The sequence below is a fragment of the Aethalodelphis obliquidens genome, unplaced genomic scaffold (assembly GCF_003676395.1).
Source record: "Aethalodelphis obliquidens isolate GAN/ISIS:26980383/991018 unplaced genomic scaffold, ASM367639v1 scaffold11, whole genome shotgun sequence".
In the NCBI taxonomy this organism is placed as follows: Eukaryota; Metazoa; Chordata; class Mammalia; order Artiodactyla; family Delphinidae; genus Aethalodelphis; species Aethalodelphis obliquidens.
In genome coordinates, this window is record NW_020837955.1 from 17307434 (window position 1) to 17319736 (window position 12303).

General features: G+C 42.2%; 1 protein-coding gene across 2 annotated transcripts in view; it reads left to right on the forward strand.

Annotated features, from left to right (window-relative positions):
• Positions 1-564: 564 nt before the first annotated feature.
• The window catches only part of ENTPD7 (ectonucleoside triphosphate diphosphohydrolase 7), an 82226-nt gene continuing 70487 nt past the window's right edge, over positions 565-12303 (forward strand). Inside the window, exons 1-2 of one of the 2 annotated variants that reach the window (XR_003433871.1) lie at positions 565-695; positions 3910-3984. The gene's annotated coding sequence lies outside the window, so the exon portion shown is untranslated. The remainder of the gene's footprint in view (positions 696-3909; positions 3985-12303) is intronic. The other variant, XR_003433873.1, reaches the window with a different exon arrangement.

A 12303-nucleotide genomic window follows, 5' to 3' on the forward strand; every position in this document is an offset into this window, starting at 1 on the left:
CGGGCCCTGAGTGGCGCCAGTAGAGCTGTGGGTGCTGCAGGCTGGATCGTGTCGGGGGAGGAGGGGAGGGCGGTGCCTGGCCTTCAAGGTCAAACCGCTGACGGATGCAGTTAGGCCCCTTCTAGAGCGCCCACCCCGAATCCCGGGACTCGCGGGTCGTATGCTGGCGGGTGGCCTTGGCCCGAGAACTCTGTTCCCGCGGGATCTCGGACTGGCGTTGGGTGGAGCGGGCCGGGGCCGGGCATCCCCTGGCGAGGCCCGCCGGCATGTCGGGAAAGCTGTTGCGACATGCAGGAGGAGGCCCGTTAAACTCCGGTCAGGTCGGGAGAATTGACCCCTCCGTGCTGCGCGCGGGCGGACTTCTTAGGGCCTGATGCTCCTCAGGCCCTAGCGCCCGGCACTGGGCTTGCCCCGGAGTCGCCAAGCAAACCCCGCAGTTGTTGAGTGAACGAGTTCTCCGGGGGCATGCTGTCGCTCGGCCCTGCGCCAGGCCGAGAGCTGGAGGCGGGGAAGGGAGATGTCGAAATGGGGCGGGACGATTCAGAGACGACGACAGGTGGGGAGGCTGGGCGGGAGGCAGCTGCCCAAACACAGCAGGAAAGTACGGCAAATTTGGGGAAGCTTGTCGGACGCACAGCTTGTCCCTGAGCTGTCTCACTGATGAGCGCCCCTGCCCGGTGATGATGCTTTTTGTGGTAAGACTGCTCTCGATCCCAGGCGCTTCGGCTGGGGTCTCAGAGGGGCGCTTACTGATTAAAGAACAATACCAGCAGTTCCCAGCCTTGAGCACCACCTCCTGGGCGGTGACGTTGCACAGATGGTGCTTTGCTAGGGCCGCGGGCTCGGTTGAGGAACACAGGCTTTCCCCACTCCGTCTTCCCGGCTTCTTCAGTATCCCTTAACTGGAGCGTGTTTGCACAAGTCTCCCCAGTGTTTCCAGATCTGTCTTTACTCCCTCTTTTACTGAGATGATGATGTAATTGTGAACTTTTAAAAATCTGTTTCTAGCTTTTCCTTAGATAAGAAAGAGGTTTTTCTTTTTCTCTCTAAAGCTTAGCCCTTTTATGGGTCTCCGTTTTTTGTTGTTTTTTTTTTAACTTATTCTCTTCCTATTCAGCACTGGCTATTTAACCTTTGGGTCTCGACATTTTGGAAAATAATGAAACTACAAATCCTCTTCCCCCCACTTCCTACCCCCATGCACACACAAAATTTTGCCTATAATTTCTAAATTTGCAGTGTCCCTGACAGTGACTCGTGGACCCCCTAGGGATCCATTAACTTCAAGTTAAGAACCATAGGTTTCACAAAAAGAAACACACTCAATCCTGCTGGAGTACTAATTCCCTTTACTGCCAAACCTACTCCAGTAATAAGCTATACCTGCCAAGTCCTTTCTCTCCTTAAGCCCTACATTTTTACTCCTTTATTCATTGGTCACAAATCATCTTTCCAAATCCAGTGGTCTTTTTCTTATTCCCATTTTTCTTGACTAAGAGATAACACTTGCCCCCCATTGACCCATCCCTCACTGAAACTTTTTCCTCGCTTCAGGAGACACTCTGTTCTACCCTTTAGACTTCTGAGTCTCCTACGCTTCTCTACCCACTGAGGGGGGCACATTCCTGAAGGTTTAATGCTCCTTGTTCATCTTTAATACTTTAGAGAACTTCACTACTCCAAATCTGTTTTCCTCATTGGAGCCCTATCTATATGTCCCTTATTGCATACCTGTTAACTGAAATTTCCATGTGAATATTCAGTAAGTATTTATTGAGTACCAACTTTGCTTGGCACTGTACTTGAAGCTGGTGATACAGGATAGACAGAGTCTATGACCTCATGGAGCTTACTTTTTAATGGGGGGAGAGGGATAGACGAATAAAAATATTGGTTATCGGTTAGCTCTAGGTACTATGCTGATAACTGTAGTAAGGAGGTGTGATAACGTATGACAGGGTGGCTACACTTGTATGACCAGGAAAGGCCTTTCTGAGGAGGTGACACTATGGTTAAGTTCTGAATGACAGGCAGGAGCTCATGTTAGGCCCAGAGAAGAGCATTCCAGAAGAAACTGTAGGTACAACAATCCTAAGGTGAGAACAAGGTTGGTGTATGAAGGGACAGAAAGGTCAGTGTGGCCGGAGCACGGTGGGGGGTTGGAAAGATAGGCAGAGGGTGAATATCCACCTTAATTTCTGACTTAGCACGTCCGTTCCAAACTCAGCCTTTCCACTCCCCACTGCAGCCAATTCCTCCACAATTTTTCATTTCTACCCAATCAATCAGACTCTAAAGCTGGGAGTCTTCCTTGACTACCTCTTCAGACTAACTATCCTGAAATGTTTTTGTTGTTGTTGTTCATGCTCTTCTTCTCCTTCCTATAGATATTATACTCTCCCAGTGTCTGATAATTTTACATCTATATTGTGATAACCTTTGAAAGGCCACCCTACCTCTGGGATCTCTTGGCTTCACCAGTATTTTGAGTCCTCTCCTTCCAGGGACATGGTAGAATTGTTCTTCCCACCTCCTTGAAGATAGGCATGGCCATGAGATTTGTCTGACCAAGGAAGTGTGAGCGAAGCATGAGAGCCACACATTACCTTCTCTTGCCACCTGACTGGTGACATTCAGATGGTAGAGGCACCGTCAGGCTGGGGCCCAGGTGAGGATGATGAAGCAGTCACGTATTTGCCACCCTCTTCCTCCCAGATGGACTTTCAGCATGAGTAAGAAATAAATCTCTGTGGTTTTAAGATACAGATTTTAGGATTATTCCATACCATAACATAATCTAGCACAGCACTTCTCAGACTTTAATGTGATATTAATCACCTAAAGAATTTGTAAAAATGCCACATTATAATTCTGTAGATCTCGGTGGGGGTCTGAGATTCTGCATTTCTGACAAGCTCCCAGGTGATTCTGATGCTATGAGACCCTGGACCATACTTCAAATAATAAGGACCTTACCCATCCTATCTGATATACCCTCTCAACACATCTACACACACTCTGTCCTACATCTCACCAGCACTTAAACCCTCCTAGAAAACAAACAAATTAGCAAGCAAAGAAACGACTTCCTTGGTGATATTCTTTTTTTTTTTAATATTTATTTATTTGGCTGTGCCGGGTCTTAATGTGGCACGCAGGATCTTCGTTGCCGCGTGCGGGATCTAGTTCCCTGACCAGGGATCGAACCCGGGTCCCCTGCATTGGGAGCATGGAGTCTTAACCACTGGACCACCAGGGAAGTCCCTCTTGGTGGTATTCTTTTTTTTTTTTTTTTTTTTTTTTTTGCGGTACGTGGACCTCCCACTGTTGTGGCCTCTCCCGTTGCGGAGCACAGGCTCCGGACGCGCAGGCTCAGTGGCCACGGCTCACGGGCCCAGCCACTCCGCGGCATGTGGGATCTTCTCGGACCAGGGCACGACCTCGCGTCCCCTGAATCGTCAGGCGGACTCTCAACCACTGCGCCACCAGGGAAGCCCAGTGATATTCGTTATAAACCCTGAATAGCTTCCCACGCCTGCAACTCCTCAGTCAGGCACTGTAGAATCTTAATTTCTTATATTCTTAGGACAGTTGTTTTCCCCATTCTCCCTTCTATCTCCTGGCATTTTCTTTTCTGCATTAATCTATGAGACCACTAGTTCTCTCAATGTTGTCTCAGTTATTTTCTTTAGTAATAGAAATTGCAAGTTTTAGCTTGGGCCCATGGCTTCCCAGCAGAAGTCTATACTTTCCCCAGCTTCTCTTACAGCTAGCATTGTCTGTGTGACTAAGTTCTGGTGAGTGGGATGTGAGTGTAATTGATATGATATGATATGGGTTCTGCCTTTAAAAGGAAAGATTATGTCCTCTTTGAGTACTTTCCTCATTTTCTCCCTTCTTGTCATCTAGCATACAGACCCAAAATGTCAACCATTTTTGGCCATGAGGACAAGGCCTCTACCTTAGCAGGTAGCAGAGCAAAAGGTAAAGGAAACCTGCTACCTTATGGACTACAGTAGTACCTCTGGACTATGCATGCTCTGGTACATGAGAGAACTTGTTTAGGTAGTTGCTGTTAGTCTGAATCTTTATTACAGCAGCTGATTTATATCCTAACCAGCATATGTTCTTCCCGAGAATGCATTTCTCTCTTATAAAAATCTCATCTTGAAGGTCTAAAACAGGTCCCACTACTTATTCCAGCTTATATTACCCTTTTTCCCTGAACTGCCATTGTACATGACCAGACATGAGGTATGAGTATAATATAGAATGGGGTTGATTCTGGCAGCCACACTTGAAAATAAGACTGATTTCTTTACAGTCACTTAAAGAGAAATTGATTCCTAAATTATCAAGAATAGACAATAAGAGCTGTAGGAATTCAGAGAGGGGGCAATCAGTAAGGGCTGAAGGGATAAGAAGATAGAATTATTTTAGCAGTTTCAAACTGGAGAATATGTATAGGAAGACTTTCCAACAGGTATATGGGGAACAGTTTAAGGGAATCAATTTGCTGTTCCTCATTTTCCGTATCTTTCATAAAATTCATCTTCCTAAGAAAGCTGATGAAGCAGTTCTCCTTTCCTTCCTCCCGTTTCTCACTCTGTCCTCCCACCTTATGAAAGACAAGTGTGGGCTTCCCTGGTGGCGCAGTGGTTGAGAGTCCGCCTGCCGATGTAGGGGCCACGAGTTCGTGCCCCGGTCCTGGAAGATCCCACATGCCGCGGAGCGGCTGGGCCCGTGAGCCATGCCCACTGAGCCCGTGCGTCCGGAGCCTGTGCTCCGCAACGGGAGAGGCCACAGCAGTGAGAGGCCTGCGTACCACAAAAAAAAAAAAAAAAAAAAAAGACAAGTGTGCCTTTGCCAGCCCTATATCTTGTTATAATTCATTGCCCTGGTGTGTAGAAACCTCCAGGTAGCCAGATGACCGAAAGAGCATCTTCTTTTGGAACTTTAGTTAGTTGCATCATCCTTTAAGCAATAAACTGTTTCCCTTTGCACATTTTTTTTTTCGGGTGGTGGTAGTTACTGCAATCACACCACCTTTTAAAATTTTTTTGTTTGTTTGTTTCTCCTAAAGGATCTTATTTCTAAAAGAAAAAAAGGCAAAACAAGGAAAATCACTAATTTTGATCAGGCTAAGAAACAAACATCATGTCATCTCTGGCTCATAGGCAAAAATCCCCCCAAATTACTTTAGCTTCACTAGTTCTTGTCTAGTAGGAAGTTTCAGTTCATTTCGTACTCAAGTTGAAACAGACACAGGAAAAAAATATTATTTGATATGGTAAATCCATATTATTTGGGCACAAATCTCACTGCCACTCATTTTTCCCCTTCATTTATGCCTTTCTATTATATCCTTATTACCTTGACAGGAACATGTTGTAAATTATGTAAATAATCCCCCTAAACAATTATTTTACACCATTTTGTAAACTCTACCTACTAGTCATATAAAACCTTCTCTTCTTTTTGCTGTTTATTTTCACAAACTAGATAAAACTGCACTCTTATTTTTTCTTGGCTGCATTGGGTCTTTGTTGCTGCATGCAGGCTTTCTCTAGTTGTGGCAAGCAGGGGCTACCCTTTGTTGTGGTGCGCAGGCTTCTCATTGCTGTGGCTTCTCTTGTTGTGGAGCATGGGCTCTAGGCATGTGGGCCCAGTAGTTGTGGCACGTGGGATCTCCCCGGACCAGGGATCTAACCCATGTCCCCTGCATTGGCAGGCAGATTCTTAACCACTGCGCCACCAGGGAAGTCCAAAACTGCAGTCTTAAAAGCATCTACTTATGTACCTGGTAAAATAAAAGTGTTCCCAAAATATAACCTAAGATATAATGCCCTGATCTTTTGGAAACCATTTCATTTAATTAGAATTAATATCTTCATCTCAGATGGTGACATGTTCTTTTAATTCTGTCAAATGTATAATTTTAAACTTGTTTAAATCTTGAAATGAGATTAAAAAACCTGTATATAATATTTTTATTATACCAATTTCTGCCCATCTGTAATGTCTTCTTATGGCACTTTAACATGACCTAAATAATTGAAGTAGGTCTTTATTCACAATCAACAAGAAAAATCATGAAACACATTTTTAAGGGGTTTTCAGCTCCAAAACCAAAATGCCTTTAAGTGAAAGAGAAATAAGAACAATTAGTAGTCACTTGATAAGCCTTTTTGGGTTTATTTCCAGAGATTAAGTGATTACTCAAATGAATAACACATCCTTTTGCAAATGAGATGGTTTCTAATCCCTTAACAAATCTTAAGGATATGGAAAAATTGTGACAAAGATTTGGCAAAATGCCATTCATTTATTTGTGTAAAAAGTTCTTTGGTACCTACCTATAATAATAAAATATAGGAGTAGAATTGGTGATGATCTCTATTTCACTTTACCAAAAAATGAGTCATCTAGTGATCTAGTCATCTAATTACATTAAATGATATAATTTAAAATGTTTTTAAAGCTCCATCCATCTATTAAGAGGTACAGTCCAATAAAGTTTTACTTTTTATGTAGGTAGTGATTCATCAAAATCTAATTTATAGTTATATTGTTTTCATATCCCAGTTCAATAATTATTTCCCTGATCTCCCTGACTTGATCAGTTCCCCCATCATGTCGCAGGTCCTGTATCTTACAGAGCTTAGATAGCTGTAATTTTGCATATGTTTATAAAATTATTTCATTACTGTCTATATCACCGGTAGATGGTAAACCCCATCAGAAAGGAGTCTCTTTTTTACTTTTTTTCCCCTGTGTCATTATATTTTCAGAATAGCTTAGTACCTGAAACACTGTAAGAATTTGGTAGAATTTATTTGCATAAATAAATAAATAATGAGTGAGACACTCATGAATCTTGGGCCTGAGCTGCTATTCCTCCCCTTAGGCAGTAGCAGTGACTGACTCATCCAGTAAGTTCCAGTTCCTTCACCCCTCAACCCTCCCCAGTGTCCTGCAGTTGTCACCAGAGACACCACCCAACAGGATGCTAGCAAAGCTCATCCCGTTCCTAATCATGGCCTTGATTCTGGGAAGCTGCCTCGGAAGCAACAAGCCCAGCAGTGAATTCAGAAACCAGGACTGGAAACAGTCCTGCCATTACTTTATCAGAGTTTACTAAGGTAGTGAGACTATGAATTAGCTTCTTCCTCTCCTTTCCTTTCTTTCCTTCCTTTCTTACCAGTGGTTCTCAAGTCACCCTGAGGACTTGTTAGACATGCAAATTTCTAGACCCCATCCTAGACCTATCAACTCATATCTCTGAGAATGAGGCATGGGAATCTGCCTTTTCCAAGCAGATTCTCACTGTTTGATAAATACTGCTTTGTTATCACCATACTAATTCTAAACACCCAGGTGGTGCTTGTTTCACAGGCTAAAATTATACTCATAGCAGGGGCAGTGAAGCTTAATAGTGCTAGCCAATTCAAGTGTTCTTTCAGATGATATGTGCCAGGCCCTGAACTAGGTGCTAGGGAGACAAAGATGAGTAAAACTAGACATGGTCTCTTTTCTGGTGGCGCTTAGGGTCTAGCGAAGAGCACAGGCATTAACCAGAAACTCACAAATGTAACATTACAACTGGGATGTATGCTATGAGGGGAAAACACATGACGCACTAAAAGCATATGTTAGAGGGACTTGACTTAGTCTAGGGAGTTATGTTACACAGGGAAAGTGGCATTTGAAATAAGATCTGAAAGATAAGAGTTAATTAAGCTAAGTCAGATGGGGAGCAGCAGAAGGGGTAAGGGAAGCAGAACTTTCTGGACAAAGAGACCGTCATATTGCAAAAGTCCTGTAGTGAGAGGCTTAAGCCAGTGTTTGGGGTAGAGGAAGCATAGATTGAGATGCAGCCTGGGAGGTGAATTAGGGGCCAGACCATGAGAGGCTTTGAAAGTCGTGTTAAGGGTATCAATTTATATATCTTAAGAACAATGGGATCTCATTTTGAGTTGAAATTAGATAACATGGTCAATTTTGCATTTTGAAAACTTCTCTCTGGCTGCTGTGGAGAAAGACTGAGGGCAGCAACCCTAGAAGTGTTGTCATTATTGTTATTTTATGGATAAGAAAATGAGCTTTAACGAAAATAACTTCCTCAAGGTCACGCAGCTAGTAAGTTGTGAAACCAGCTTTCAAACACTTATCTCCCTGACATCGGAGTATAAACTTAACCACACAGGGCTGTCTCTCCAGATCAAGGTAATAAACCCCAAAATAGAGTTAGTTACAATGATTTAAGAAAGGAAGAAACAAAGAGACTTATCTCTGACTCATTCTGACATTGCCTTGGTCATGACTGTCAGAGATCAAGGAGGGAAGCATAGGGTAGCTGAAGTTCCATGACTTAATCCAAACTTCAGTTACCTAATCTGTAAAATGGTAATAGTAATAATATGTACTTCATTGCATTGTTTCAGGATTCAATCAGAAAAAGAAGGTTAAATTCTTACTATACTATAGGTTAGTTAGAAGCCAACAAATGTTGATTATTATTACTATTATTATAATTATTATTACCTATTTTTCTTTATGACTGTCTACCCACCCACTGCAGAAATCGATGGCATCATGTTACCTAACTGCCAATCAAGAAACCAAGATGCCCATGACTAGTTACTGTCCTTTGCTTCTTTGCACAATCAACTTGTTTCTAGACTAGCACACCAAATTTGGGATATCTCATAAATAAGCCTGACAATAATATCCTGACCTCAGGTCCATGGCATGTTTGACTTCAATTACTGTATGAGCTTTGTATCACAAAGAGTAGATTTAAATATTTTTAATTTCTTAAGTAAAATTGCAAAACTTTCCTTGAATATTATCAAAGACTGTAACGGTCTGTTGTCTTTGACATACAAAGAAGATAAGCTATTAGCAGGGAATGACACTTGGGTTATTTATCTAAGTAGATGTCATGTATTTTTAATGCTCTGTGGTATTGAATCCTTTATAAATATGGGATATCTTCTCAAAGCAACTAGCCAGAGTTACGGAGGCAGCAAACATTATCAACAATAAAAACATCATCATTAGCAAAAAACAGCAGATGTGGGCCTCAAAACCATGAACCTTGAAGCCCTGAATTATATGTGTAATTTTCCTGGCTGTTCTCCACGTCCAATTCCCATTTTTACTCTTTTTATTACAGGTACATCCCTGACCGTCTTACCTGGTCCTCTGCCTTATCCAATGTGCATTTCTTCATTGCCTCGTTTTAGTCAACCAAGTCTTCCCTTTCTACCCCTTGGCCTTTACAGCTTAGTCATTACAAACTAGCATATAAAAGTCCAAGCATTTACATTAACTGCACCAAAAGGTAGTCAAATATTTTAGGAAGTGGAAAGTTATCCTCACAGTGACAAAGGGAAATTGTTTCACCTTCGGATTTAACTCCCTCTTTGAGAGTTACTTACTGGGCTTCTGTTGTATGTGTGCCCAGCACTATGCTAAAGGGCTGAGAGGGCAGAGGAGAGGCAGAGAGTGCAAAAATGGGAATGAGCTACAGTCCTTTTCAAGAAGATTGCAACTGTTGGTGAAAAGGACATGCATGCATTTACACAACAACAGTTATAACAGCTAACTTTTATGAAGGGCTTACTGTGTGCCAGGCAAGGTATATATTATTTCTTTTAATCCTCTTTGGTTGTATATTAGTTATCTACTGCTCAGTGAACAAATTACTATAAAACACAGTGGCTGAAAACAGCAATAAACATTCACTATCAGTTTCTGCAGGTGAGGAATTTGATAGTGGCTTAGATGAGTGGTTATGATGTAGGTTATCTCATGAAGTTGCAGTCAAGATGTTGGCTGGGGCTGCAGCTATCTGAAGGCTTGACTGGGATTGGAGGATCCACTTCCACAATGGCTCGCTTACACAGCTGTCAAGTTGTTGCTGGCTGTTGGCAGGAGGCCTCATGTTCTCCTTGTGGGTTTCTCCAGAGAGCTGCTTAAGGGTCCTTATGACATAGCAGCACATTGTACCACATTCTTGGCAAATTATTTTCTGCCTTTTTGCTTATAGCCATACTAGTGGGTATATAGTAGCATCTCATTGTAGTTGTTTTTTTTGTTTGTTTGTTTGTTTTGCAGTACGCGGGCCTCTCACTGTTGTGGCCTCTCCCGTTGCGGAGCACAGGCTCTGGATGCGCAGGCTCAGTGGCCATGGCTCACGGGCCCAGCCACTCTGCGGCATGTGGGATCTTCCCGGACCGGGGCACGAACCTGCGTCCCCTGCATCGGCAGGCGGACTCCCAACCACTGCGCCACCAGGGAAGCCCCTCATTGTAGTTTTAATTTGCATTTCCCTAGTGACTGATGATGTTGAACACCTCATTTGCTTATTTGCCATTTGTATATCTTTTTTTGATGAGGTGTGTAAATCTTTTGTCCATTTATAAATGGTTTTTTTTGTTGTTGTTTTCTTATTATTTAGTTTTGAGGATTGTTTTTATATTCTGGATACAAGTCCTTTAACAGATAGATTATTTGCAAATATTTTCTCTGCCAGTGTGTAGCCCATCTTTTCATTTTTTTCAGTGTCTCTTGAAGAACAGTTCTTAGTTTTAGTGAGTACCAATTTATTAAGTTTTTCTTTTGTAGATCATGCTTTTGCTGCTGAATATAAGAAATCTTTGCTAAGCTCAAGGTCACTAAGATTTTCATCTAGTTTTTTCTTTTACAAGTTTTATAGTTTCACCACTTACATTTAGGACTATGATCTATTTCAAGTTAATTTTCCTATGTGGTATGAGGTTTTTTGTTAGCTGTCAGTTTTTTATTTCACAATATTTCTTAGAGATCTTCTCATATCTGTACATAAAGAGCTTCTTTATTCATTTTTTGAGCCAAATTCCTGCTCTGATGGAGCTTATATTCTAGTTGCAGGAAGATAGACAATAAAACATATTGTATGTAAAATGGTGATATAGGAAGTGTGGGTGGGAAGGACAGTTATAATTAGGGTGGTTAAGTGAGTCTCACTGAGAAGTTGATATTTTAATAAAGACTGAAGGAGGTAAGGGTCTTGGTAAAGCACTGGGTAGGGAGAACAGATGCATAAAAACTCTGGCAAAGGGAACACTAATTACAAAAATCTTAAATCAAGACAGGCCTGTCATAAGGTAGAAACTGTAAGGAGGCCCCTGTGGCTGAAGTAAAGTGAGTGAAGGGAATAACAGTGAGAAGTGAAGTTAGAGAGGTAAGAGGTATGTGACTTGTAGGCTATTGTGAGGACTAGGGCTTTTCCTCTGAGATGAGAAGCTACTAGAGAGTTTGGAGGAGTGACAAGATCTGGCTTATACTTGAAAGGATCCCACTGACTGCAGTGTTCAGAATAGACTATAAGGGGCAAGGGTAGAGACAGAAAGACCAGGAAGAAGGCTACTGCAATAATTCAGTAAGAAATGGTATAGACATTTCTCCAAAGAAGATATACAGATTGCCAACAAACACATGAAAGGATGCTCAACATCACTAATCATTAGAGAATTGCAAATCAAAACTACAATGAGGTATCACCTCACACCGGTCAGAATGGCCATCGTCAAAAAATTTACAAACAATAAATGCTGGAAAGGGTGTGGAGAAAAGGGAACCCTCTTGCACTATTGGTGCGAGTGTAAATTGATACAGCCACTATGGAGAACAGTATGGAGGTTCCTTAAAAAACTAAAAATAGAACTACCATATGACCCAGCAATCCCACTACTGGGCATATACAGTGAGAAAACCATAATTAAAAAAGAGACGTGTACCACAATGTTCATTGCAGCACTATTTACAATAGCCAGGACATGGAACGAACCTAAGTGTCCATCAACAGAGAAATGGATAAAGAAGATGTGGCACATATATACGATGGAATATTATTCAGCCATAAAACGAGACGAAATTGAGTTATTTGTAGTGAGGTGGGCGGACCTAGAGTCTGTCGTACAGAGTGAAGTAAGAAAGCAAAACAAATACCGTATGCTAATGCATATTTACGGAATCTAAAAAAAAAAAATGGTAGTGATGAACCTAGGTGCAGGACAGGAATAAAGACGCAGGCGTAGAGAATGGACTTGAGGACATGGGGAGGGGGAAGGGTAAGCTGGGATGAAGTGAGAGAGTGGCGTGGACATATATACACTACCAGATGTAAAATAGCTAGCTAGTGGGAAGCAGCCGCATAGCACAGGGAGATCAGCTTGGTGCTTTGTGACCACCTAGAGAGGTGGGATAGGGAGGGTGGGAGGGAGATGCAAGAGAGAGGAGATATGGGGATATAGG